Source organism: Egretta garzetta, unplaced genomic scaffold (assembly GCF_000687185.1).
Source record: "Egretta garzetta isolate BGI_Z169 unplaced genomic scaffold, ASM68718v1 scaffold104, whole genome shotgun sequence".
Taxonomy (NCBI): Eukaryota; Metazoa; Chordata; class Aves; order Pelecaniformes; family Ardeidae; genus Egretta; species Egretta garzetta.
The window spans coordinates 603,609-631,062 of NW_009259485.1; the positions used below are offsets into that span (position 1 = coordinate 603,609).

Genomic DNA, 27,454 nt, shown 5'->3' on the forward strand with positions numbered 1-27,454 from the left:
TAATTATGAGGTCTTTTATTTCAAAAGAGACACTTATTTTTTTTAAAAAGCATCAGACAGACAGAGTACTCCAGCAGTGTGTGTGTTTGTGCTTTGCTTCTAGGCTGTAGGCAATAAGGAAGTGCACCACTGAATTATTTTTAAATGTTTTGTATGTTTGCTATTATTTTAATTTGTTATGGAGAAGATTATTTGGTATTAAATACATTTAAAAGATTATTAAATAAGTTAACCCTAATAAGAAGCTATTTTTATAATTAAGCAGAAATAGATTATAAACTTTTTATTAATTGTTGATTAATCGGACCTAGGTTTTTTGTCTCCTAGCCTAGTCTGAACTGTACAGTCATCAGGAAATACATGTTCAACTTCATTTTTATGATTATGTTGAGACTGCAATATAATTTTTGCTGTGTAGAATATTTAGAATGCTGCAGTATAATTTATTCTGTGTATATCTGAAGCTTGACCTCATAGATGACCTTATTTTCCAAGTTATAAATGCCAGAAAGATTATTTTTTCCTGACCTTTTGCCACAGCAACTCTCTGCTTATAATTGGACATTGATCTGTATAAAGATGCGGTACTGGACTTTTTTTTTTTTTTTAAGAAGTTGTTTGAGTGTGCATCTGATTTTCTCAGTTTTGTGTAAAAAAGAGACAAAATCTCTGGATTTCTATTTATCAAGTATAGCCATGAAAGAGTTCGAAAAAATTAAAAGTTTCATTAGGAAACCTATTTACTGCTCAAATTAAAAAGGTGTAGATTTTCAGAAAAAGGCTGTACGGTCAGAGTTCCTAATACTGCAGTTCGGCCAGCAGCATCAAGTCCCATACTGGTCAAAATAAAAAAAAAACCTCTAGTAAGAAGATTAAGCCAACCATTACTGTTGTTTATTTTCACTGCAATGCAAAGAGTTATACTGAGGTTTGCACTTGTCTTTATATCTAAATGAGGGGCCCTATTCATCAATAAACAACTTAATCCAGTGGCTCATATGAATTCCTTACATTCTTATTAAACATATTGAACTGTGAATGTTAAGTACTGCCAGCCACTGAACTGCAGCAGCAGGTGTTTATGTAAATTTTCTTGACTGAGAAAAAAAAAAATGAGGATAGAGAGATAAATGCATTTTTTTTCTTTTTCTTTTCTTTTTTCCCCCAAATAATTACAAATGGTGATAATATCCATTTGTTTACTTTTACAAACTCTTCCATCTCAAGTGTTCTGTAATAAAATCATTGACGTATTGTGAAAACTGAACCTGCAGCGAGCACCTTATGGGGTTACAGATCACTGCAGTGACAAATGTGGTGCAATGTGGTGTTCCCAATGAAATCAATGATCGCTTGTTATTGAGCTTAGTATGATTAGGGCTCTTAGCCCAAAGTAACTTTTCTCTCTTGAAAGAAGATAAACAAAATTGCTTTCTCTAGTCATAAGCCAAGTTGAAATAGGGTGAGAAATATGATATATGTGATTAGGATAGAAAAAGGATTGCATTTTCTTTAGAGAAAAATAGTTTTCCAGGAAAAGGAGATGGACAGCTTGCTAGAAACAATTGTCTACAGCAGCACCTGAAGCAGTATCAGAAGCTGTGGTTCTGTCATCATTCTGGGTTGTGCACAGGGATGGGAATTCACTATTTTGTAGCCAAGTTTCAAGTTTGATTACTGTTGTTTAAAGACCTTTAAAATAGTTTAACTTCTGCTTTTAAAACAGTACTAATTATTAGATCTTTTGGCACTTTTGTAAAATGATCAGGATTAACTATGAATTCAGGCTCTTGACTTGAGATTCCTAATTTAAAAATGAATTAAGTTTGAGTCTGACATCCTCTGTATGTAATTTCAAACACGATTGTCGCGGGTCCAATTCTACACATGGCAGTAATAAGAATGCTAGCAGTATCGGTAGTTTGACTACAGTTTTGAGCAACTCTAGCCTAGACAGCTTGAAAATGAAATGGTCATATAGAGACAGGAAATGTGTCAGTAGCACTACTCAGCAATTGTGTTTCTATTGGTAATAGAGAAGTAGGAAATTTCATGAAAAAAATTTTTGTAGACAAAGCATCTTCCAATTTCAGCATGGGGTGGGAGACAATCAAGCTTACAACTTGCATTAAAATAGTGAAAACAGTGGATGGTAAAGCCTCAGTAAATTTACTATTAATACATTTAATTTCAAGGAAAAGATCTCTAGATAGCGAGTTTTGTCCGGTGGTGACTGTAAACATTCACACAAGTGGGAAAGATAACGCATGTTAGATATCATCATGAAATGCTTATAAAAGCTCATCATTTGGCCTTAATGGAAAGAAAGGGGAAAAAAACCCCAACTCAATAAGAGTAATCAGGACAGTAAATCTTGTGTTAAAATAAGCATGTCCCTTTTTAGTTATCTCAGGCATATATCCTCTTTCTGTGAATTCCAAGCCACTTTCTGCATAAAAATATCTGCCTCTTAAGCTTACTTATGTTATCTGCTGTCTTACTAAGCAGCTTGTTCCATATGCCTGCTACTCTTTCAACAGAATGGTTTTAGATAGATTTTTTTTTTGTTTACCTCTCTTTTTTCACTTCTCTTGCTGAGACTTTAAACCCCATCACTGGTTTGGACAGTTTGAGATCACCCTACTTAGAAGTCTTACCAGAATTAATAGTTTTGAATACATCTGTCAAGTTACCTTTGTGTTCCACCAGAAGTAGCATATATTATTCACATTTTATATTTAAATAACAAAATAATATTTTTGTTTTTTATGATTTAAGTCTAACAGCAATAATCTGTATTTATTGACAAGACATCCAAAGCTGAAAATGATATTGTAAATCATAAATGATATCTACAAGGAAGAAGTAAAACAGCAAGATGTGCATTTTAAACTTAGCGAATCCTGAATGTGTTTACCTTATAATTAGTAAAACAATATAGAGTTATGGACTTTTTTGTAGTTACTCACAAATCACCGTGTTAGGTTTTCCCAGGAATTTTTCCTTCCTTTTTATTCTGGTTTTTGCTGTCTGTGTTTTCTTGCTTTATCATAAATCTACATTGTCATGTCATTGTCCAAAATATCCAAGGGATTAAGTACCTCCAAATTTTGTAGCTTTGTTGTTCATTTATTGCTTTATAAATGTGGGTTTCATCTTTCTTTCAAGATGTTTGCTTGCCGTTCACACCTGCATCCCATAGAGGGGGCATTTCTGCACGTGCTGTTGCCTTGTTAACAGTAGCAGGTATCCTGAGAACAGACAAAAAATGGAGGCACCTCCTTGGAGGAAGGGTAGAAGAAAATTCTTCAGTGTTGGTATCAGAGACTCCTCTAGGATCTGTATTGCTCACCAGGCTTCTCTGTAGAACAGCACTATTTTAATCTAAGATATAGATTAATAACATAAAAGGATTGGAATGTATCTTCAGGAAAAAAAGATATTAAATACAGCTTAAAAACAGTATACTTCTTTCTTCATCATCACAACAAAAGCACATATGCATCACTGATGCAGTTCTGCATGCAACAGTCTTTGGAATAAAAATTGTATCAGTGTTACAGAATCTCTATGAATACTGTTAACTCTTGAGTTTGTCCACTGAACACATTCACAGGACGAGTCTGTAGTAACTTGGGAATTTATATTCTCAATTTCTAAATTATTCTAAATTATATTCTCAGTTTCTAAACAGGAATGATCCCTGAAATCAAATATCCTGCATTATCCATCTACAGCAGAGCACAAATTATCAGAATATTTTACCAAGATTCTCTTGCCATAGTCTTGCTTGAGTCTGTAGGATAATTAAAATCCGTTCTGTTTAACTGAGTGAGAATCAGTCTAGACTGATAAGTACAGAAAGTTCATCACGCAAATTTCTGCTGTCTGACATCATCACCAATGCTTTCCATGTCATTGGGGATGATGGGTTCTTTTATGAGTACATCAGCTTAATGAGTTAATAGAAAAAGAAGATTGTGGAGAAATATTTATTTTCAAAGTTCTCAGAGCTGGTGATGGCCTCTGCTGGGAAATTGATGGAGGCTGGGAGATGCCCCCCTCCCCACCCCGAGCTGACACAACCTGTGAAATATTTTGTTCAACATTGCTTCCTCCTGTAGGTTTTTTCCCTTGGACAGAACACCTCCTATCACATTCTCTCTGTGCCCAGAATGTGAATAGCTATCAGACTGCACTACTTGTTCTGACGCCACCTAAGAGTCTTTATGTCCAGGACTATCGTCCCTTCCAACTCACTTACCCCTAACATGGTCAGGTAAGATCCTAACTTGCTGTCATACGTGAGGACTTGCACACAATACCGATTCTTCACTTTCATCTGATTAATTGTTATCCAGGCAAGCTACAAGAGGAACTTAATTTTATTGAGACTCTCTTTCCTTTTCTTAGTATGACTTAGCAGTAGTATCTGTTTCTAGAACTGTAAATTATAGAAATGGTTAGATGAAACACACACAAAATCAGATTTCTTTTTCCCCTTTCATTTGTTCCTCCAGATATTTTTCTCTCCTTTTTTTTTTGACTTCTTGTGCTTTATGTGAGCACATGTGTGCTCCTAGATAAAGACTAGCATAGGACAAAATATAATTTATCTATTCTGTGAACTTATCTGCTTCTGATTGACCAGATTTTTATCAGCACCCTGGAGATATTTGACTTTGGCCTCAGTGGGATTTTTAATCTAAGACTGCAAATGTATGTAGAATTACAGATTTTTGTGAAGAATAAGGCCATATTTATATTCATTCAATGCTCACTCCAGTGCGTTTAACAAATTCATTATGACATTTAAGCCACTACCAGCACTTTCATCCTACTCTTCTGCTGTGAGTACATTGTTCAACGAAACCGTACTTATGAATTTAAGAGAATTAGAAATATTATTATTGGTCTCATCCTTATTATGAAGTCCTTGGTGAATGGGAATATTGAAACTTCTACTGGTACTAAACTTTTATATTAATATATTTCACTTTTAGTCAGAGGAGTACTCATAAAAGTTTCAGATTTTCTAACTGCCTTGATCTCAAACACTCATTTTAAGATGATTTAGGTAACACTTTTGCAAGAATTCCTTGCCTAGACTGAGCTAGGCTATGCAAATGTTCTGTAACGCCCTTTTTTGAGAGATCAGAATAATATTCTCCCTTTGAACCGAAGTTAATAAACTCGAGAGAGGAATACAGGTCAGTCGCCTTTGCTATACAAATGATTGTCATAACCTTTCTCATGTTAATACCCAGTCATCTGTGACATATCTGTTACTGTATTATGTATTGAGCAAATTACATGATGGTTTTGGGCAAAATAAAGACAAAACTCTTGTATCTACCAGCTTTTATTTACGGACAGTATTAAAGATTTTTTTCTTTCCTTGTTGCAGATATGTTGAATATCTTTCTGGTTTTAAATTTGATTTTTAGACCTCCTGCTAGTCTACCAGTCAATTTAGGCTCACCTTTTACATTCTAGTTATTTCAATACTGAGTCTAGATTTGTGAGTGACACCGTGTGACATCAGGTTGAATGATAACTAGGTGTGCTTTGAAGCAGAATCCAGTTTGTTTGGTGCTTCCTCATTAGAGATGGGAGTGTTTCTAGGCATAGCTTCCCTCTGTAGTGTGCTCTCCTTGTAAGTATATGAGCAAATTTGGATTTTAAGCAAGGCTATCCAGGTGAGGAAGGAGTTTGAGGAAGCAGGCAGTTGTCCTAAAAGAAGTCAGAAAAGGAAGTGAAGTGGTATTCTAATGGAGAAGGGATGGATTAGCTTAATGCCTTGACTGCTTACTTACCTGCCTTCATTGATACAAAACAGAAAAGCAGGGCAAATATTCCAGCAGCTGAAGTGACAGTGAATACATTTTGCATCAGAGTACCAGCCTAATCTTGAAGCCCATTATTGCTTATTATCCTGCTTTTCAACTGGAGTTGAGTTCTGCCAAACCAGGTTTTTAATCAGGTGCATGTTTCAGCATCTGGCAAATTCTTATCATCACGTATCTGGTAGCAGTGAAGTTTTGTGAATAGCATATCCCACATTTAGTTAATGAATTTAGCCACAAATTAGGGGTGAATTTTCTATAACTGACTTTGAAAACATGCAGAAAGAACTTTCTGCATCTGTACACACACAAAGCATGTCACTGTGACTCAAAGAAGGGATTATAGCTATCCAGCACAGCTTCACCTACGTACCATTTGGTGTGTTATGCTACATTTTTCAGGTAATTTAATTTCTCACCCCCATTATTTCTACTTTTTTATAATTAAAAACTAATTCAGTAGTTGAAAATTATCTATATTTTTGCCTTGTATTTTGTTTCCATTGGAAGCTTCACCACTGAATCAAAAAAGGTCGATACTAGACCAATAGAAGTATTAATAAACTTTAGAAGAAGGTTTTTTTATAAGCTTATTTGAAAATTGATGCATAGCATGCACTTCAAGATCACAAGTCTGTTACCACGTCTCATGTCTGAGATGTGAGTGCAAATTCTAATATTTGGGTGCTGTAGCTGTTGGTGCTCATTTCTTTGTGCTTTACTTAAAGCAGAATATCCCTCCCCTGTCACTAGTATAAATCTCATTACTTCCTTTCTGTACTTTCTGTTTTGACACCGCCTTTCCCGGGGCTGAGCACAGTCATTGTACTGCAGTTTGTTCTTGGAAGGCTTAGAATCCGTAAGTTATCTTTTTGCTTTATTCCCACTAGAAAAGCAAGAGAAGGATTTGCAGTTCTCAGTAAGATGAGGCCCTTCTATGTCAAAATCATTATCTTCAGCTAACATTTCTTCTCTTCACATTCCTTTTATAAATTGAAAGAAAAGTGGGGGCATAGAAAGATCAACAACTTTTGAAACAAGGAAATCAGAAAATAGATAGTTTTCATTGTTTCAGGCTTTATGCATTTCCCTGGGTGGTAAATGGATGTTCTCTGCCTGTGCTTACTTTTGTTAATGAAAATTTTAGGGCACATATTCATATATTGGATGGATACTTAATATCATGGAAACTATTATGACAGGACTAGAGAGTCTGTTCCTGCCTCTTAGTCTGTGTCTGAAAACATCCTTGTATGGTGTACTTACAGTTTTCTTTCAAATAAGCTTGCACAGAATTATAGTTTAAAACCCCATATATATACGAGTGTGTGTGTGTTTATTCAGTTATATAAAGAAGACAATTAAAATAAATATAACAACTTCTCTCCCATTTTAAATCATCATTGTATGATTGTATCTCCTCTTATTGAGTCAGCGGAAAATACAGCTATGATAAACAGTGATAGCAGTCAAGTTTTGACCCAGCCCCATTGCATATTCCAGCCACATTTTCATTACCAAAAAGAAAGAATAATCTGCAGATGAAGTTACTGTAACGCTAATGCGTATTAGCTGGAAACCTGAACTTGGATTGTAGTTATCAATAGTTTTATGTCCAGCTGGGGAAGACATAACAGAAGTGTCTTAAATGAGAGACAGGAATTAATTATTCCATTCAGTAGTTCTTCGGTTGGAATAATACTAATTGTATTTTGTTCTCCTGGAACAAACAGTATCTCCTTATTTCTGTATACAGTAATCCAGTCTGTCCTTTTCATGTCTCTTTTTCTGTGTGCATACTACTTTTCTCCTATGCCCTGATTTCCAGAGGGAGAAAAGTGGTATAATTTAATTTGGGCCAGAGTTGCAGCACACTCTAATTAGTGACACAGCCACCATACTCAGTTTGTAGGGATATTTTTAAGGAAGATCTGAACAAATTCAAAATCAACAATGAGGTAGAATAACAGCAGAAAATACAGGCTTATGAAACATGGCCCGTGGGTGAAGTTTGAAAGGATTGTTTGTTTAGAATTTGTGTTTGTTTAAGTGAACAAAGACTGGGAGGAAACATAATAAAAGTCTTTCTTTATATAAAAAGTTGTTATAAATAGGATGGTGATTGCTTTTTCTTTCCTCTTCTTTTTGTTTAATTTGCTGGGAGAGCTATTTAGGTTACATATGAAGGAGAACTTTGCTATAAGGATAGCTAGGGACTTAACCAGGCTACCCATGTAAGTTAAAGAAGCTCCCTTCTTGGTTTGGCTTTTTTTTTTTTTTTTTAAACAGGTTAAATACACATTTGTCAGCGATAACCTAGATTTATTTTAACCTACTTGGGGCCAGAGGATCCACTCTAGCCCTGCTTTTCATGATGCCATAATGAAATGTGAGGATGCAATATACTGTCTAGTCCTGTGTTAAACATACTGAAAGGGAACATTTGCACTGACCTGTTCTGCAGCCTTTCGTCTGCGAACATCTTTTATGGGAAGAGCTCACAGTGCTAGAGAATTGCAGGGAATGTGGATTATATAGAGCTTCACAACAAGAATCCCTGATATAATATAATACTACTTAGCATTTAACATGGACTTCGCTCAGTGATAGAGCTGCAGCATGATTAACTAATTACTGCTCAGTGAAACTTGGTCTACTCTCTGTACATCACTGATCTACACATGCCATGTATCAGCCTCTGTGCACCTACTGCCCATCCTGATTTCCAGAATGGCAGAACAGCTGGTTTCCATTCCCTGCTGCTGCTTGCTCCTGTTCCAGCTGCCACACTCAAATAACCTCCCTTCCCCAAGTGGGCTTCATATGGTTTGAAAGGGACTTAATGTACCTCAGTGCATAGGGAACTTTTGATGCATATTTCATCATGTTTCAGTTCTTTCTACAGGGAACACTGCATGTATAACAGATGTTCCCTGACTACTACTCTTTCCTGAAGGTGACATGCCCTTTTTTGTGTTTCATCTCTAATGTATATGGAGCTGGTAGTGCCTGCATGGTACTAAAAAATACTGCTCCGTGGCTGCCCCTGTGCTGCATGCCAAGCTATATTTAATTCCATCTGCTCCCCTCTGCAGCATGAAATGGAGAGGAGCATATGCCCAGTATAACCAAGTCATACTGTGGGACAAGCCCCCTTCCCCCCCTCCCTCCTCCTTTATTTAAGACAAGTAAATGTATTTTTTAAATTTAGGACCATATTCTTCCAGCTTTTTATACATAAAAGTCTCATATAAATCACTGGGGATGTTCATGTGACTACATGTCAAAAAGCCTTCATCTTTTATTATTTCTTTTAATATTATTAATAATGTATATGTAGTGTGTACGTGGTTATATATGTACACATGCATATGCATAAATACAGAAATAACTGATGCCTCTGAAAATGTGATTTTATAATCTATATATATCTGTATCTTAAAAGTATAGAAAAATGAAAATTTAAAAAAAAAATGTATGGAAATATGAGCAGTTCACAAATTTGTTTACATAAACCACTGTATTTTCATCATAAACTTGTTTTGGGAAAGTATAATAATACTGAGGCAAAAGCCGTCAATCTAAAATATACAGTTGAAAAACAGTATTTACAAAAATGAAGTTTTTAATATGTAGTTAATGATGCATAGAACTGTATGTATAACATACAAATATATATATAAATATATATAACTTATTTTATATATAAATATAATTGCAGATTCTGTTTAAATATTACAGAGATGAGCACCTTGGAATTTTAACTAAACTGTTCCTCATCTTCATCCAGAATTTTACTATAATCTGACTCAATTTTTACTTGAAGAAATTAATGCAGTTCTTACATGAAAAGTGCAAATTAGATTGCACATTGAACATGATCTCTAGTCAGTTGCACAGCCCAAACCACCTTCCAAGCTCCGAGTCAACCATACAGACTAAGAACAACATGAACACAAGTGGAATTTTGTCTGTTCAGATACTGTGAAAATACTTTTGCAGCACACCTGTAATCGGTGTGGCCTAGGAAAATGTATATTGGATTTGTATGCACTGCTGAATATGAATAGTGCTACACTTCATCTGTGTGATTACTTTTAGCATCTACTTTACAGTTTCATTTGAAGATTTTTTAATTTTTTTCCCCTGAGTTACATAAGATTCATAATGTACCTTTAAAATAATTTCAGAAACTACCAGCTTCACACCTCTTTTATAGGAATGTTTTACTTATAGTAGAAATTTTGCACATGTAACATGGGAAATCATATTTTGTGGCCCCAAAACAGTGTAATTTTTGGGTGGCTACTCTAAAACAACCAATATGTTTCTGCATGAAAAAAATGTAAGTCTATGAAATCAATTTCTGTCAGATTCTCAGCCTTATTTCTTTTATATTCTTGGTATTTGCCCATAGGCAAATAATTTCAAAAAAGACAAATTAAAACAGTTTGACTAAAATATTTGTAAGATTTGTGTCTACTTATAAAACACAGAAAGTTGAATGTGAGCCTGAGTTATTTCAGGTAGCCCTTTTCTCTCTTTTCTCAATTCAGAGTATTATGACCCAACAATACCTGGCTGCTGCCCAGGGAGGAACACCTGGGTGCAGAGGAAAGGCAGGCTTTTCTGAGGGAAGGGCATAGAGTAGAGAGGGATGGAGAAACAAAACTGTGCTGAACACTACAGCCACTGCTGTGAGGAAAGCTTTAAACCCAGCTTAACTTGCCAATATGCTGCGGCTGCTTTTTGCTTCTCAGGTGTTCCATAGAGTAGCCAGAGCACACTCACTACTGAATTGGATCACAAAAATTAAAATTAAAAAGATCATGTAAAGTTGATACTGCATCTCCTTAAATTACTGGAAATACTATATAACAGCATAAAATATTTTTTCTTTGGCATTCAGGCTTATAATAAACAAATAAGGACATTCTCAAGATGTGTATTTGGATGGAATTACACTGGAAAGTTGACATCGTAATGTATAGTAAAATATATCACAGCTTGCAACTGTCCCCAAAGCAAGCACTATTATATTAACTCAGGACACTTATGTTTAACTCTTATTACAAATTTCAAACCATAAAAATAAATAAATAAAAATGTAAATTTTGGACAGAAGTATCAAAAACTTTGATGCATGTAGAAAAAATTATCTCAGTTATCATTGGGTGTTTTTTTCAGATAAGAATAGAATTCAAATAGTCTGTATTTCTGAAATAAATCTTATCTCATAATTTTTGGCTCCCTGATATTTATTGTGAAAATAAAATCCCATAAGATGTTTAAACATTGTTATTGTTATATAGTTACAAAAGTTGTGAAATTTGGCTATGGATACCTTTTCTTTATACAGAACCATTGATAATATCCATATTTTTGTTACATGCAGATGACTGTTTATTCATTCTTTATTATTAATGTTTAATTTTGTACCTTTATTTCTGATTTTATGTGTTTTATTTTGTGTACAGTCACATTTTTTCTTAGTGTATGGGGAACAGCAGAAATACTTATGTTAGAATTTTGACACAAGAAAAGAGTGTCTCAAAGTCAGGTTAGATGATCAGTGAAAACTGGGAACCCAGCTTCCTCTTGATTTTAAGAAATATTACCTGATCACTAATTCTCTATTATTTTACAGTGATCTTGGGAGAGGTGTAACAATTTTAAGCAAGACAAAATAAGCTACTATTGAAAGTCTAAAAATTTCTTTGCTGTCTAAAAACTAAAGATTTCTTTAAATTCTTTAAAGACAGATTCAGATGTCAGTAGAATTACAGATAATTTTAAATTTATTACATTTCTGCAGCTTTTCACAGGTATACATGACAACAGTAGCTGGCTCATCATTTATTAAGAAGATGACTCTTCTTTTTAAACTTTTTACAGGCATATTTGAAAGATAATTACTATACAGCTGCCTTCCTTATTGTAAACTCGATTATTTTTCTGATATACAGAAGTATGGAAAGACAGAGAGAGAAAGTGTTACAGAAGAAGAAAGAGATAAAACAAGCTTAGAAGTTTAAGATGTGGGAAGATAACATGTAACAAAGATGAGAAAAAAAAGCACATAATCAAAACATACTCAGATTTCTCAAGAAACAAGAAACTTCCTCACTGTTAGAGGTAGAATGCTTTTGTTGAATTTAATTCTCTGTCAAAATTGATCAAAATTTGTATTTTTCTTAGAGAGTAGCTGCAATTAAATCATACCAAACTGGAATGCATTCCATATCAGACAGGTACCTGTGGTTTTGCAGTGGAGGTTCATCAGTCAGCAGAGTTGTACCACCTTGCCCATTTTCAACCAACACAGTACAATATTTATCTATTCTTATAAATCAACAAAACATAATTTTTTTATTTTTAATCCAATGATGTCAGGTAACATCATTCTTTTGCTTAAGTTTTTGTAGCTGAACAAAAGTAAAATACTTTCTCAAAATGTAGATGATATTTTTATTTAGGGATTTAGTGCCTTTGTTCAGTTTACTGGCAAGATTTGGGAACAGAGTACTCTGGAAAATATAACAAAAGTAAAAACCTTGTTAAGTTTAAGACAGCTAAAAATACACTTCACGATCTTAATGAAATCCAAGAAATACAAGTTTATGGCATCTTCATTTAGAGTGAATTTTACCTTTCCAAAATAGATTCAAACCTAAGACTCATATTTTCTCCTAGATATTTAGTCTTCTATAAGTACAACGAAATTGGAAAACCTGGACCTCAAGGTTTTGTTAATTAAGAAAAGATAAAGAAAGCTTACTATCCCAAACCCCTACATTTTCAACCCTGTTGAAGGAAAGAACAGTCACAAGTTCTCAGGAACCTCATCTCTATCATTTCACCTACCATCTTACCTACCTCTGCGCTACTTACTCTGATTCTTTATAGTTAATTAGTTGACAAGCATCTTAGAATTAATGAAGAGAGCAATAAGTACTTCTGGAGTATGTTTCATTTGACCTATTTTAGGTGAATCACACCCTCAATGCTTATTCCCCTCTACTGTCAGTAAATGTAGATGTAGTTCAAGAATTGTGGATATCTAAAGTTATGAAAGATGAATTGCAGTTCAGTGTATTTGCAGAAACCAGCTTTTCACGCATTGGACGTTATTTATACCAACTTTTTGTCTTCCATGTCTCTTATTCATGTTATAAGTGTTAATGGTTCCACCCCAATTTTATTCTGCAGTCATCATTATTAATTTATTCAGCAGATCTTTTCCAATTTCATCAGAGTCATGATGTGAAGGTGGTTAAACTCTCTTCCATGTGAGAAATACAATTTCTGTTTGCACAGCCATTGTTCCCTCTTCCATGTATTTGCAGCTGGGAACTTTTTTCACTCACAAAATTGAGTGCCTTTGTCAGGTTCATAGTTTTTGATGCTTTGCTTAAATATTCATCTATTTGGTTTTTCTTTTGAATTCCTATGGCCAAACTGCTGGTGCCAGCAGCAATAAAGAATAGTGTGTTGGAGGTTTAAAATTAGAATCTGAGATCAGCCTGTACTTTGGCTTCTAAAAAGCCCTATATGCTGAAATGCTTTACTGAAATGACTCACAGAACAGGAAAGGATTGGTCTTAGATTACATGGACCTCTACTTAAAACCAAAATAAATTAACATATTTATCTGACCACTGCAACTATTATAATTTAAGTTAATTAAATACCAAGGGATGAATAAAAACATATTAATTTAAGGATTAACCTCTATATAAGATATCTGTACCTTATATAGTGTTAATCTTCAGTAAATTTTTATCAATTGGTGAGTTGAAGTAATTAATGATTTTATTAAACCTAGCTTCTTATTACATCTAAGACAGTTCTTATATGTTCATTAAATAGCAATGGATTCTGGAATAGCTGTTAATCCCTGGCAAATACATTTAAGAATCAAGTGACATTTCTTAAACATACAGTAACAATCCCCTTAAATTCAAGTAAATATTTATTTAAGATACTTGGGGACTATTTTGTTGTATCACACCCGCTGTAGTATGTGACATGACTAGTGGTAAGGTGAGGTTTATTTGCAGGAGTACACCTGACACATCTCAACTCCGTCACCAGAGCCAGCTGCTGGAGGTGTTGCACGTGCTGGCACAAAGAGGTCTCCTAACTTTTCTGCACCGCGTCCCTGAAAGAGATAAACTAAAGCAAATATATGTTCATATAGCTACATGAATGTGAGTTTTCTGCCAAATAATTGTGTGGAGTTGTCCTTTTTTTTCTTTATTCACACTTCTAGATGACATATTTTTGCCAGCAATACTCCACAATATAGATCTGATCTCACAAGTTGCTATTCAGCATCAGTGTTATTAATAGTGAACATAGTCTGCTTTCTTACAAGGCTCACACAGATAAAGATTGAACTACATTTTTGGCAAATGGAATGGGATTGTCAAGAAAGTGTTACATACCTTCTCATGTTCAGAGTAACCCTAATAACAACTATTTAACTCTGTAAGTGCCCCTCAGAACTATCTATCTCAGAGAGTAAATCTTCTGTGTTGTACATCAGTCAAATACCATTGACTGCCTTTTGCTTTTCTGTTTGCTTTTTCAAATTTGTTAAGTGATAAGTAGTGGAGTAAACATCTAATCTGGATTCCGCCCCTCCCCCCCCCCCCCCCCCCCCAGGTAGTCAGTTTGGGAAATTTGAACTACTTTCTTCTGATGGTTTAGTTTCCTTTTTTTTCTTATCCACAACACAACCTTTCCTTTATTTTTTAGAAAAAAAGAATACTTTTCAGAGGAAGAGAAAATGGAGAATACTTTTATAAGAACAAACAAACAAACCAACACCACCCATTTTATAATTGAAAACCTCAAAATTTTTGTGAAACCCTTGAGTAGGCAGTTTTTTATGACTATAAATTTCTATTTCAGAAATAATAGGAAATGTAATCCAGATTAAGATCCTATTATACTGATGTATGCTTTGCTATTCATAGTTAAATTTACAATTCACAAACTATTCCAAATTTGTCTAGTTTACAGAATGGAAGGCAAAAATACCTGTTACTGGCAGTAGTACAAAACTTTTTTTATTTTACAGCTTTACATAGCTTTTCATGTCTCTCTATGTTGTCTTGTACCATCATACATCAATAGAGTCAATAATGACCTTAACATTGTTGCTGATTTGGGCTTTAAATTCCTCAACTGTTTGAAAATTAACTAAGTTTTTTCTTTCCTTTCATAGCAAATAATCAGAAAACTTCACTCTAATAAATGTAAAAAATAAATACTATGATTATTCTATTTCTGAGAACAATAGAACAGATCAGATTTTGAAAAGGAAAGAAGTTCATCTTAAAACAACAATTCAGTAATAATATTAAAAAACTATTGAATGGGTAGCCACATTTTCTATTGGATATTTGAAATTTTTGACTGTATACTTTCTGTGACTTTTCATAATCCTGGTCCAATCTGTCTTTTTCTATATCACTGTTTAGCGTAGGCTGTAAAATGTTACTCCTGTAAAATGTATCTTGTCTGGAGCAGTCATGCAGTTAGCTACACATTCATTTGATTTTATGAAACTAAATTCTTCATAAGAATTTTTTTTTAATTTTTCTGGTGCAGATATTTTAATATGTTTTATTAAACTGAACTAAGCTAGTACTTAAAAATAGCTCTCTGACATTCAGAATAATGGATATGAAAGCAACAGTAATAAAAATTGCTGGGAAGGTGCAGTGCAAGCACTGATTCAGCTACTACTCCACTGATTTAAACATTTTCTTTAGTATGTAAGATATGAATCTGTAGGAATTTAAAAACATATGAAAACAACCCTGTCTAGAAAGGGTTGAGGCATGGAAGTTATTGTGAGGCAACAAACTACAGCTCATCATGAGGTCTAGGGCAGCTGTACTATATGTACACCCTTCACTTATACCTGCTGAAGGTAATTCAATCATCCACCTAGGTGTAACATCTGAGTCACCTTGTGGAAGTTCCTGTCATTCTCCAGTGATTGCACAAAGATTTTAGGACAATTACACCCCTTTGCAATTAAGGCTTTAAAGAAAAGCATGCAAGATAATAATAAAAAGACATTTTTCCATCAAACTGGGTGGGTTTTTGTTCCATGAATATGTCCAATTGTGTAACGGACACTTTGCAGCCATAATGTCTTGTGCAATGGTCTCCACAACTTACTTAGGTGCGTGTACTGCTGTTGATTGAAACCTGCCACCTGAAATTTCATTGGCAGTGCCTAGTTCTTGCTTTCAGAGAAACAGTAAATTGTTTCTTATTAGTCTTCTCAGTGACAATCACGATTCAAAAATTGTTTCATATTTTCCTTTTGCTTTGTTTTCTCTAAGCTAAAAAATCTTAGTCTATTTAATCTCTTCTCTTACAAAAACCTTTTCATAACTTTGATCTTCATTGCTGTCCTTTTTTATCTTTTCAGTTCTGTTCTATTCTTTTGAACATGGCATAAGCAGAACTGCATATAGAAGTCTAGACTTAGCAGCTGTAGATTTAATGCTTTGTGTGCTACTTTCTATTCCTTTTCCAAGATTTCTTCTTATTCTAACTGATCTCTTGATGAGCTATGAACTGACACCTTCATTTAACTGTCCAGAAAAATATGAACAAATTTTAGAGTCCGTAGTTTGTATACTGAGAGTTGTTACTGTTTTTCATCATGTGCACATTACCTGCATTTCTTGACACTGAATCTCATGTGCCATTTTATTGTAGTCATTCAGTAGCATGACATCTATCTGAAGCTCTTCACAATCATTCTCAGATTTTACTACTCACATTTGTTTGGTACCAAAGCTAATTTAAGTGGTAGTGTTACAATGCTCCAATTTCATATTTGGGTTCCATATGGTCTGCTGATTTGTTAGGAGTAATTTTACCCATTTTCTCTAAAATTTAGTCTATTAATCTTTCAGTTGCAGGCAGTTTTTATGACTCATTTCTATATTCAAAATAACTACATTGTGGGAAGCTCCTTCTTCTCGAAGCTTTTTTTTTTTTTTTTTGAGGGGTGTGTACTTGTGACCTTATCTTCTTTCAGTGCTGTAGTATATGCTGATTTTCTGTCAGCCCCACTTATCCTCTCACAGGCTTTCATTTTTTTCTGATTTTTTGGTAAAAATTCTCCTCATTAATTGCTATGTCATGAACAAATTATCTTCAAAACCTTTTCCATCCTTCCCTACAGTATTGCAACGTTTTATTTGTTTGACTTCATGCATTTTTCCCTTCCCAATTTGCACACAATTCACACTTTTTCAAGAGTATCTTTTTACTTCTAATGGCCTCCTTTACTCTGCTGTTTCACTATGCTGGCTATTTTTCTGCCCTTTAAAAGTGTTTTGGATAAGTGGTATACACTTACTCTGAACTCCTAATATAGTATCTTTAAGCAGTCTGTCATGCTATCTACAAGCATTTAGTCTTTTAGTTGTCCTTTTCAATTTCCTTTTAAAAAGCTTTGTCATGTTCGGGTAGTTCCCATTTTTTATGTTAAATGTTACCGCAGTAATTTCTTTTTTGCCTTTTTCTTTTCTACAGAGACATTGAATTTGAATGCTTTATGGCCAGCATTACAGTATAGCACATAGATAATTATATTTTCAACCTGGCCTGTTGAATGCTAAAAAGTAAATCAAGTAAGCAACGCTTATCCTCTTGTGAACTCTTTGACTAGTTGTTTTAAGTGCAGTGTACTTCATCATTCCTATATAATTTGTATCCTGGCATCATAATTACACTGGGTTCCACTGTGTATTTTCTTTTTACTGCCTCTGTGAGGTGTATGTTATATCATACTCCTCATTTAGAAGCAGCTGCTGCAGTTCTTAATTTTTAGACTTAAAAAATGTATAGAATCAAGTAAATATTTAGTTTTGGTCTGGTTACCAATTTTTATATGCCCTGTTCAATTGGGATTTTATTTGCTGAAGATTTTTTTGCTATTCCCTCTCCAAATATGGTTAACTTTTACTCTGGCCTTTTGTTGTTTTTTTTTTCCTTTTTGAGTGTACTGTTTGTGACTTCACTCTAACTGACATGTTATCTGAGATTATGTGCTTTTCTACGCCTGTCACTTGTCTTTAATTTAGAAACACTCTTTTATAACCAATTCAAATGTCACCAGCCTTTTTTCTGTGCTGACTTGCATGTTGTCTACCCTTCTTGGATGTGTTCCATTCATTACAAACATTTCCTTGGTTACTAATTAAAATATACTCTCCTCTTAGCTAAGTCAATTTTCAACCCAAAATGTGTATGAGCTTTAGTGTCTAAAGTCAGAAAGTACAAACAGCATCTCTGCAGAAATGTGGAAATGTTGTAGAAATATGATGTTATTTTGAATTCTTTCTTAGTCCATAACAGAAAGACAGGGAAAAAAAAAAAACAAACCGAACCCACACATTTATTCCAAATCAGTTATAGAGAAACCCATGGCTGCCTCATTTTCATCTTGAATTTTATCTTTCACTTGTGATTCAATTGACTCAAGTCTGCCCCTTCATAATGAATTTTTATGAAAGAGAGACTTGACAGTTAGACATGTGACTAATGTTCAAGTAAAAATGCAATGTTTTGCTTCTTTTTTTCTGGAAAAAACCCCACATTATATTGGTAGCCTACAATGACTGCCACCAATTTCCTGTTTTCAGCTCCTTCTGATTTTTATTCTCACACTTCCTGGGAATTTTGGCAGATAGGAAGAACATTTTTAAGTGCATGTAGTGGCAATGCCCATTTTTGCTGGGTATATTAGTAATAACACATATCAAAGACAATATTTAAATTACATTTTTTAATTGTTTCTTTGTTACACAATTTGCCAAATGCCTATTTTAGGCTCGCTCTTTACTCTGTTGTCATTTTGATTTTTTTGACACTTGGAAAAGTACTTGTAGAAAACTTTCACAACTTATTGTTGCAGAATTTCACTCAGGAAAGCAAACATCTTTTAATAGTACTATTTTTCTCATTCTAGAACAAGTCTCAATGTTTTTGTCTTTTTCTACATTGGAGCAACTGTGAAAATTTGTCCAACTTAACATTACAGATGGATTAGTTAAATCACTTGAAATCTCTGTGTCTTTATTTGGGCTTAAAATACAGTTACTTTGCCTGAGCTTAAATCAACTCCATGGTGAATGAAAGTAAAGTGAATCAGAAGCATTTTAGTTCTGAATAGGAGTAAGAATAAAAACAAAGAAATGAATAAGAGCATAACAATAAGGTTATAAGAATATCCACATAGTGGTTTAATGTGATTGAACAAATCTTCTTTAAATTTGCATGTTTAATTGATAAGGATTAATTTTACAGAGTGTTTCAGTGTAGCCTCAGACAGAAGTACATGTGATCTTACATACTCTGGTGTTCACTGGTACGCTGTAGAGGTCTTTCATCAAAGCAATACCTTTGGCTTCTTGCTCTACCTGATGTCCACTCCTGCTTTATGGACTGCATTGGGATCTGTTTGGGTTGCTGTGCCTCTTAACTAGGCTGCCGTAGCTTCATCTGGGTTTGCTGCAGCTTCACGGCTGAGACTGGTAAAGGGAGAGTCAGAAGACACAAAAGAAGCATATTGGTTATCCATCTTTATTCACCATTGTTCAGATCCTGTCAGGTAACCCCCTCACAGCCTTACTTTGTGCAAATAAACCATAGGGACTCTGACTGCAAGGGTTGTCTGACCTTGAAACCATGCTCCATGGACTCGTCACAGACATACTCATAGTCTCTTTTACCCTGCAGCACAGAAAAGTCACCTGCTTTTGTAATTACTGAGGCTCTTTTTCACACAGAATTTTTGTGAAGGTCCAAGATAAAATCCAGAAAAGCATTAGCTAAGCAGAAGGATCACACCACCGTGATTCCTGAATCATGTCTGGAACAGCCTGCCAGAATGATAGCTGGCCCAGGACAAAGGTGTGCCTGGTATGATTCCAGCTGCATGGACATTATAGTGAGAGCAGTTACATGGCATAGGCAGTTTCCTGCTATTGCCCATTTACATTTACTATCCCAGATCCATCCGTACAGAAGGAATCAACATTCTAAGCTCCACAGTGTCGCTCACATCTTCTTAGACAAGGATAGGAGCCTCTCAGTTTACTGAGAGGTTTTAAATTTTTTTCTTGATTCTCATTCAATTACAGTATATATTTATTTTAAATTCCTTCATCTGGAACCTTAGGAAAAGCAAACTTCTTTCCACTTCTGTTTTAAAAAGAGGTTACAATAAAACTTGAAACTTGTAGACTATTTGACCCAGTCATGTCCCGTTAATAGCTTGCTTGCTGATTCAAACAAGCAATGCCATCAATCCTGTATTCAGGATTTCCTTACTGAAAAGAACAAAACAGGTCTGAATGTAAAGCTATGGTACACTGCACTGTCAGATTGAACAGCTCAAAGGTAGACCAGGATACCTGCAACTCTGTTCAGCTGAGCCTGAATTCCACCCTGATGCATGCTGAGAATTAGCATTATATGCTTTATTCTTAGTGGCGACTGCCAGCCGTGTAACTCTTCGAGCATATCCTGCCATTTGTTCTATCCAGCAGAAATGGTTTTGATTCCAAAGTATCTCTTCCAGCTATTTGGTAGGAATAGTGTGCAAGGAGAGTGAGTTTGAGCAAATAATAAAAAAAAAAATAAAAATTATCAGTAGTGTTACATGAAGGGAAAAAAATTGCTCCCATTTCCTTGTAAAACATGTGAGGATATAAAAAATGTTAAAGTCATATTTCTAGTGAAAAGACAAAGAAAGATACAACACATTAATTTTCTTAAGCACAATATGCTAAAGTCCATAGGATTCAGATCTTACCTACCCCTTAATTGCGTTTCCAGGTGTCTCTTATCACAGCCTGTGAGAACTAACAACCTCAATCATTTAGATATCGACAGGACAAAACTGTGAGACCTCCTTGGGCTCAGCTGCTTACTGGGACAAAAACCAGGATAGGACCCCATACCTCTGCTAAATTCGTTTTTATCTCATTGCACCCTGGTTTCCTTTAGAAGAATGGGAATTAGGTATGCGGATGGGGAGCTGGAGGCAATACGAGCATCCTGGTAGACCCACAACATGCAAGTTTCGTGTAGCCATGGAGGTGATAATGACAGGCTCAGCTTTCCAACCCTCACCTTACAGACATGGCAGTTTTTATTTACTGCTGTTTAGCTTCTGGTTTTGTTTACTTTCATTATTATTCTTGACTTTGATTACTTCCTCAGTGTAGGAGAATCTGACTGAAGCCCCTCTTTATTTCTTGTGATGTGTCTTTTCCATCAAATGACAGCCATCAACTGAGAAATTTTTATTTCTAGTCTTGAGAGCTTCACACTTGTGCGAGTGGCCTAGAGGAACACAGCTGTCTCATTGTGCAGTGAACAGAGAATTATTCTCAGACGCATCCTGCTCAGCAAAGCCTTAAATATAATGGCAAGGTTCTTGAACGGGCATTGAAAGTACATTGAAAGCAGTGGAAAATATGAATTATTGGTATGATAGGTTGTGGTAGCTTGTCCTTTTAAACAACTAATTTTCTTGTTCTGTGCATATTATGCTTGTGTCCCCAGATGATTTCTACATAATGCTAACTATAACAGTATGAGCAGGAAGAGATTATCATACTGACGGATGCTATTAAATCCAATTTTAACACCCCTCTCCCTAATATTTATTGAGGTAAAACTGAGGAATTCCTGTTCCTTTTTCTGCATATCTAATGAGATCTTGAGATTTTATACTACTTGGGTAAGCATACAATATGTAATTCAGAATGCTCTTTTTTCTTCCATCATCACATCCTTCTTCAGCTGTCTGACCTTGAATCAACTGGGTTTTACCCTTTAGATTTTGTGACGCCTTTATGATGACATTACTTTACAAGCTGATGTAAGACTAGGGTCCATCAGTTTGTGGCTCATAGCAGCTATACTTATACTGTCTTTGTAATGCATGGGGAAAGCATGTAACTTGTGGTCCCAGGTTGCATGGGGAGACTTGTGTCCCCACTGTGAAGAATTTACATCCTGGAAATCTCTTCTGTGACCACCTTGCTTTAGCAGTGGAAGCAGCTGTTGCCTGGGAAGGACAATTACAAGAAGAAAACTTTTAACGTTAAAGGGAGAGATAAAGATGTGAGTGACTGTCCATAAGTGTTAGCTCCTGATGAGCACATGGTCCATCACAGTTTCTCCAATGTACATTCCCCTTTCTCCAGCTGGGGATTTTAAAGGAGGGCTTGCATGGTCTTGCAGCAAGCCAGTTCAGGAAGACGAACTGACAGAAAACAATTTTTCCCCTGTTCTTTTAGCCACTTAAACCTATTCACCATAATGTTAAAATGGTAGAAACACATTCAGAATGGATGCCAAGCAATATTAGTCTGGCTTAGCTTTACATATTGTGGAAGCACAGCCTAAAGAAAGGAGAAGCTTGCTTCTGTCAGAACTAGGTCTTTTCTAATGACGTTTGCTAGCCTGAAAGTTCAGGAATCCACACTGCAAATCTGCTTAAAGAAAATAAAAAGATGGCAACTGCCATGTTTTTTCTATACCTCTGGTTAAAAATCTTATTTTTGACCAAATGAAGAAGTGGACTATAGCCTCTTGCAGCTTATACAGTTTTCTGGAATTAGGCTCATCCTGACACAGATTTTTTAATGTGCATTTTCACAGATATTGCAGGGGGAAAACAAAAAACAAATGTCTTCATTTGTCTTCTAAAAACCCCACATCCTGCTAGGTGTAGGCAAGATGTTGCAATATAGTCTCAAACAATTTACAATACCTGTCCTGCAATTTTGTCTTATTTTATCTATTTAATGCAAGCTACTTGTTTTGCATGCAGCATGAATCATAGAATCATAGAATGTTTTGGGTTGGAAGGGACCCCTAGAGGTCATCTAGTCCAACCCCCCTGCAGGAGCAGGTTGAATGAATGCCCATTCTGAGTATGCAAAAAAATGTAGGTCTTAAAGTTTAAGCAGTAGGTTAGATTCTCAAATTACCAAACCAGAATTGCAGCAAGATGGAAACTATCATTGTCTAAAGTATGAGACGTCAAACTCTTAACTGAATGCATTCATATTACATTGTATTTTAAAGGACACATCTTAATTATAAATCTTATTTCCAGATAAGATCTTAAAAGTTCCACTATTATTCATTATTTATTGCTTTATGTTTGTATTACAGGCCTAATCAGATTACAAGTCCCATTTTACTAATAAATACCCAAGCGAATGTGTACTTTCATCATTCTGGACTGAGCAAATGGTGCAGATTTCTGTTTAGTTTTTACTTCTGTTTAGAATAATGACTATGCTCTCCCATGTTAAATTAGACAATTATAAGAAATATCACAAAGAATGTCTTTTTCTTGCAAACCATAAATAGCTACTGTGAAGTATTTAGTTTTCCAACAGAAAGTTCAGACTTTTAGTACAGATAAAAAAATTTAAAATAATTTTAAAGATTGCAACAGCTATAACAATCAGGTTTTGCAAATGAAATATAAGTGCAGGTACAATGCAACTAGTCAAATGTGTTAAAAATTCCAAGGTGCTAGTAGCAAACTTTTATTTTTTTTTGTATTTAATTAGTCTAGATAAAGAAGGTAGACATTCCACTTCTAGAGCAGGAAGTTTCTTAACATCTCTAGTATTAGAGGAGATATTTTATTAAATAATTATAAATGAAAATCTACATTAGGAGGAATTTCTGGTTCCAGTAGGGGTGCAAGACCAAAATTTTCCCCTTAATAGAACAACAAGAAAAAAATCAGGCATGAGGACTGCCAGTACTTGCATGTGTTTAAATTCTTCCCACATCTCCAGTTGATTGACATCTTCAATAAGCTGTTAATGACCCACTCCATTTGCTTTAAATGAGCCTTAAATTTTTAGATCTGGTGTAGTTTTGTAGGAAGTTGGAATTAAGTAGATTTAATTGCCTTTTTTCAGTTTTTGTTTTTGTTTTTGTAATTCGTCATTCAAAGGAACAGTATGCTTTTCCATTGTAATAAAATTTCTCAGTAATCTTTTCTTTGATTTGAGTTCTATATGCAAAACTGTGTACTAGTTATAATGAATCAGTATTCTTACCCGAGCTAGGCTGTGTGTGTTAGGTACCAGTTATTCATAAAATAAGAGCTTTTATCATGCTGGCTTTCAGTGTTTTAAAGTAGTAATTTAGCAGCTGTCTTGGATAGGGCTGTGAGTACATTGGAAATCAAAGGTGACTCTGGTTCTGTTCATGAGATGGGTTGGTACTGCATTTTTATTAGCATATTTGCTTTCCTTGTACTTTGATAGTTTTAGTCCCTGGGGCACAGAGCTGAGAAATATAGATTGTAACTCTCATGCGAGATAACGAAAACAATGTAAGTGATGATGCAAAATGTATTGTCTCTGACAGTGAACAAGCAGAGACTGGCTTGTGTAAAACAAATTTTTACAGTCTGACTGTGATGGGCTATTCTCACCACAGTGATACCTGCTGAGGAGCTGTGTTATATTTAGCTGCATTGTAACAGCATTTCTTTCAAGAAATGAATTACATATCTGTAGTGAAGTAATGGTACAGGCAACCATGGCTGTTAGTATGCAGTCAACATTTTATATTCAGACATGAACATCAATACTGATGCCAGACACTAGCTAATCTGTGACTGTGATAGAACGAAAATATTAGCAAGAAGGCTGGGAAGTGGGGAGCTGGACATCAAAGTGCCCATCAGTGTAAGACTTTACTGCTGCGAAACCAATAGCAGGTGATCTTTCCCCAGTAGGGATGAATAAAAACTTAGAAGACACAATATGTAGTGAGCTATTCTACTTCCATTCATGTTGGACACTCATATGGGCAGTACTTCATGATATGAAATCTGAACTTGGTCTTCTGATTCAGGCTTATTAATAGTATAGTCCCTGAATCCGCCTGCAGTCAACTTTCCACAAACATTTATGCTAGATCACATGTGCATAACACGGAGTGTATACAACTGCAGATTTTACATATGGAATATGGAGAATGGCAGACCATAAGATCTTGGGCAGAGAACAGATCCCCTGTGCCTCTCTGCATAACCTCTTCAGTCTGTACCTCCCTTCAGAAGGAGGGATAGCCATGGATTGCACTTATCTGGTAGACCACACTTTAGCCACTGCACTTTGGAGAGAAGGGAGTATGCCATTAGCTGAGTTAAAATGAAATACAATATCTGGTATAAAGTAGTCACTGTGCTCTCTGTGACCTCATCCCTGCAAGGCAGCAGCTAATCAGTGTTATCTGGTGGGGTCTTTCTATTATGTCTATTATCTCTTACAATTCCTATCTGCTCAACAAATGACACATGATCTTTCATCCGCCTTTGCGCCTCCAAAAAGCATAAAGTCTGATGGGGGGGGCATGAGGAGAAGGAGACTAACCTTTCCAGCTCGATTTCAGAGAGAACAATTTGTTTTTGTAATTAGAGCTCAGCAGTGATCTCTGTTTATTTCACTGATACTCAGCCCGGTGTAAAGAGAACTCAATTTTGACAACTGCTTAGCTCACGGCACAGTTTTAAAGTATTAAAGGATAATGGAAGACTTATTAGATTAGCTTTTGCCATGATCTTTTAGTGTCCCAGATAATTATTATTTGTAATACAGCTGAATGGTTTAGACTTGTATTATTATTATGCATGCATTTCTGTGTAATACTTTATGTACTGTTGATGGGCACTAAAACATGCATTAGGAAGTATACGTTTAGTCAGATTGCACAGACATCAGTGGCATTTTCAAGTGGCTAAAATTGTTCTTGTGAATTTTATTTCATTTCCATCATAACAGTTCTTAGTTTCTGATTTTTATTTTTAAAACAAATCTGTTCAATATCTTCTTCATCATTATTATTGCTCTTGATCATTCTTAGTACTACTTGTGTGACTTAGACCACACTCTTTTGATCCAACCATTACATTACATTTCTTCCCCAGCATTTTACTTTTAACATTTCCTCCATTTCATGTGTTTTGGTGTTCTTGCATATTTTTTTCTTGCACTATATTTTCTTTTTTTCTTATTTAGATTTTTTCTCTTATTACCTCTTAATTATGATACGTTGCTTCTATCTCTGATCTTATAATTAGCTTTTTACCTTTTGATCACCATTTTTCCTATTTTGCATAAGGCATGTGTTTTTAATCTTTTCACCACTTTTCTCTACACATTTTTCCCTTTCTTATTCTTTTTTTCTGGCTAACCTTATTCTATTAGTTTGACTCCCTCTGATCAGAAACATTGCTTCTAATCTTATTTTTTATTTCTAGTAAGAATTTTGTATACTGTTTTGTCCTCATTTACAGCTATGTAATTTTCTTTTTTTAGAAGTCTAAGTTTGCAACTTCTTGGCAGTTCTCTATAGATTAGAGCAATATATTTGAAGGTGATTACATAATCATCCTGGCTATAACTTAAATTACTGGAATACATGAGCAAGAAAAAAAAATTAAATGGAGTTTTCACATTTGAATAATTGCAGTTTCTCTTAAGGTGTATTGGGAAAGCGAGTCTATGCCAGTGACTAAGTGGGTAGATCTAACGAAACATGAGTACTAGTCCATGAGTGAAACACAGTTGTATTTTCATCTCAGTCTCCAAATGAACATTGGTGGCTCATGGTATGAAAGCACAAAGATTGCTTAGGGCGAAGAGAGCTCTGCCAAGGTTAATGGCCCTAAATCCTTCCTGCCCTAAACGTCTTTTAATGTTGGGTTTTTTTTCAGATTATTTTTGAAATGTGCTCTTCAAAACAAGGGTCCAACAGGAAAAAAGTGTAATAGTAACTGCACTCTGTGATCCACCTCTCTGTTTATCTTTTATATATTAATTTTCATGCTGCATTCATTCCAGTGTGTTATCATCCAGCAGGATGGTTTGTTGCTACTTTTGTTCATGTTGTTTATTTCATGCTTATATTTAGTATCTTTGTTTGTTCTGGCAAAATGTAGTCACTTAAAAGCATGCAGACATTTCAGCCGTATTTTTAATTTGGAAGTGAAAGGCATGTATCTCTTTCTGAAGAAATCAGGCTTGTCAAAGGGGCATAGTGCAAAAAAGTTCACTATCATCACTGTGTAGCAGAAAAAAAAAAAAAGATTATAAATATATGCACACCTTGCACATATGCTGTCTAGTTATCATGACAAGAGCATGTAGTTCTCTGAAAGTCAACCCCTTCCCACATTGCTTTTATTATAGATATTCCTGTTCATTCTGTTGATACTCATCACAGCAGTATCTGAGTACCTCCCAGTGATGTATTAAGCTCTTGACTTAAGATCTCTCATTTTCTCTCCAGAAGGAGAAAACAGCTGAGTGCCTCAAATTTAAATGAATGCATTTTTGGTAGTCTATGTGCTGAAGAACTCCAAATTTCTAATTCTGGTTGAACTATGAAATGTCATATTGAGATATATGACATTTCATCTGAGAAGTGAAGACCTGAGCATGGGCAGATCACTTTCTGCTTGGCTGAGACAGTTTTGTAGCCAACCAGCAAAAAGGCAAAATATTATTTAT

General features: G+C 35.0%; 1 protein-coding gene across 1 annotated transcript in view; it reads left to right on the forward strand.

Moving 5' to 3' along the window:
* The window catches only part of PCDH17 (protocadherin 17), an 89,320-nt gene that overhangs the window by 28,328 nt on the left and 33,538 nt on the right, over nt 1-27,454 (forward strand). The gene's annotated exons all lie outside the window — the stretch shown is intronic.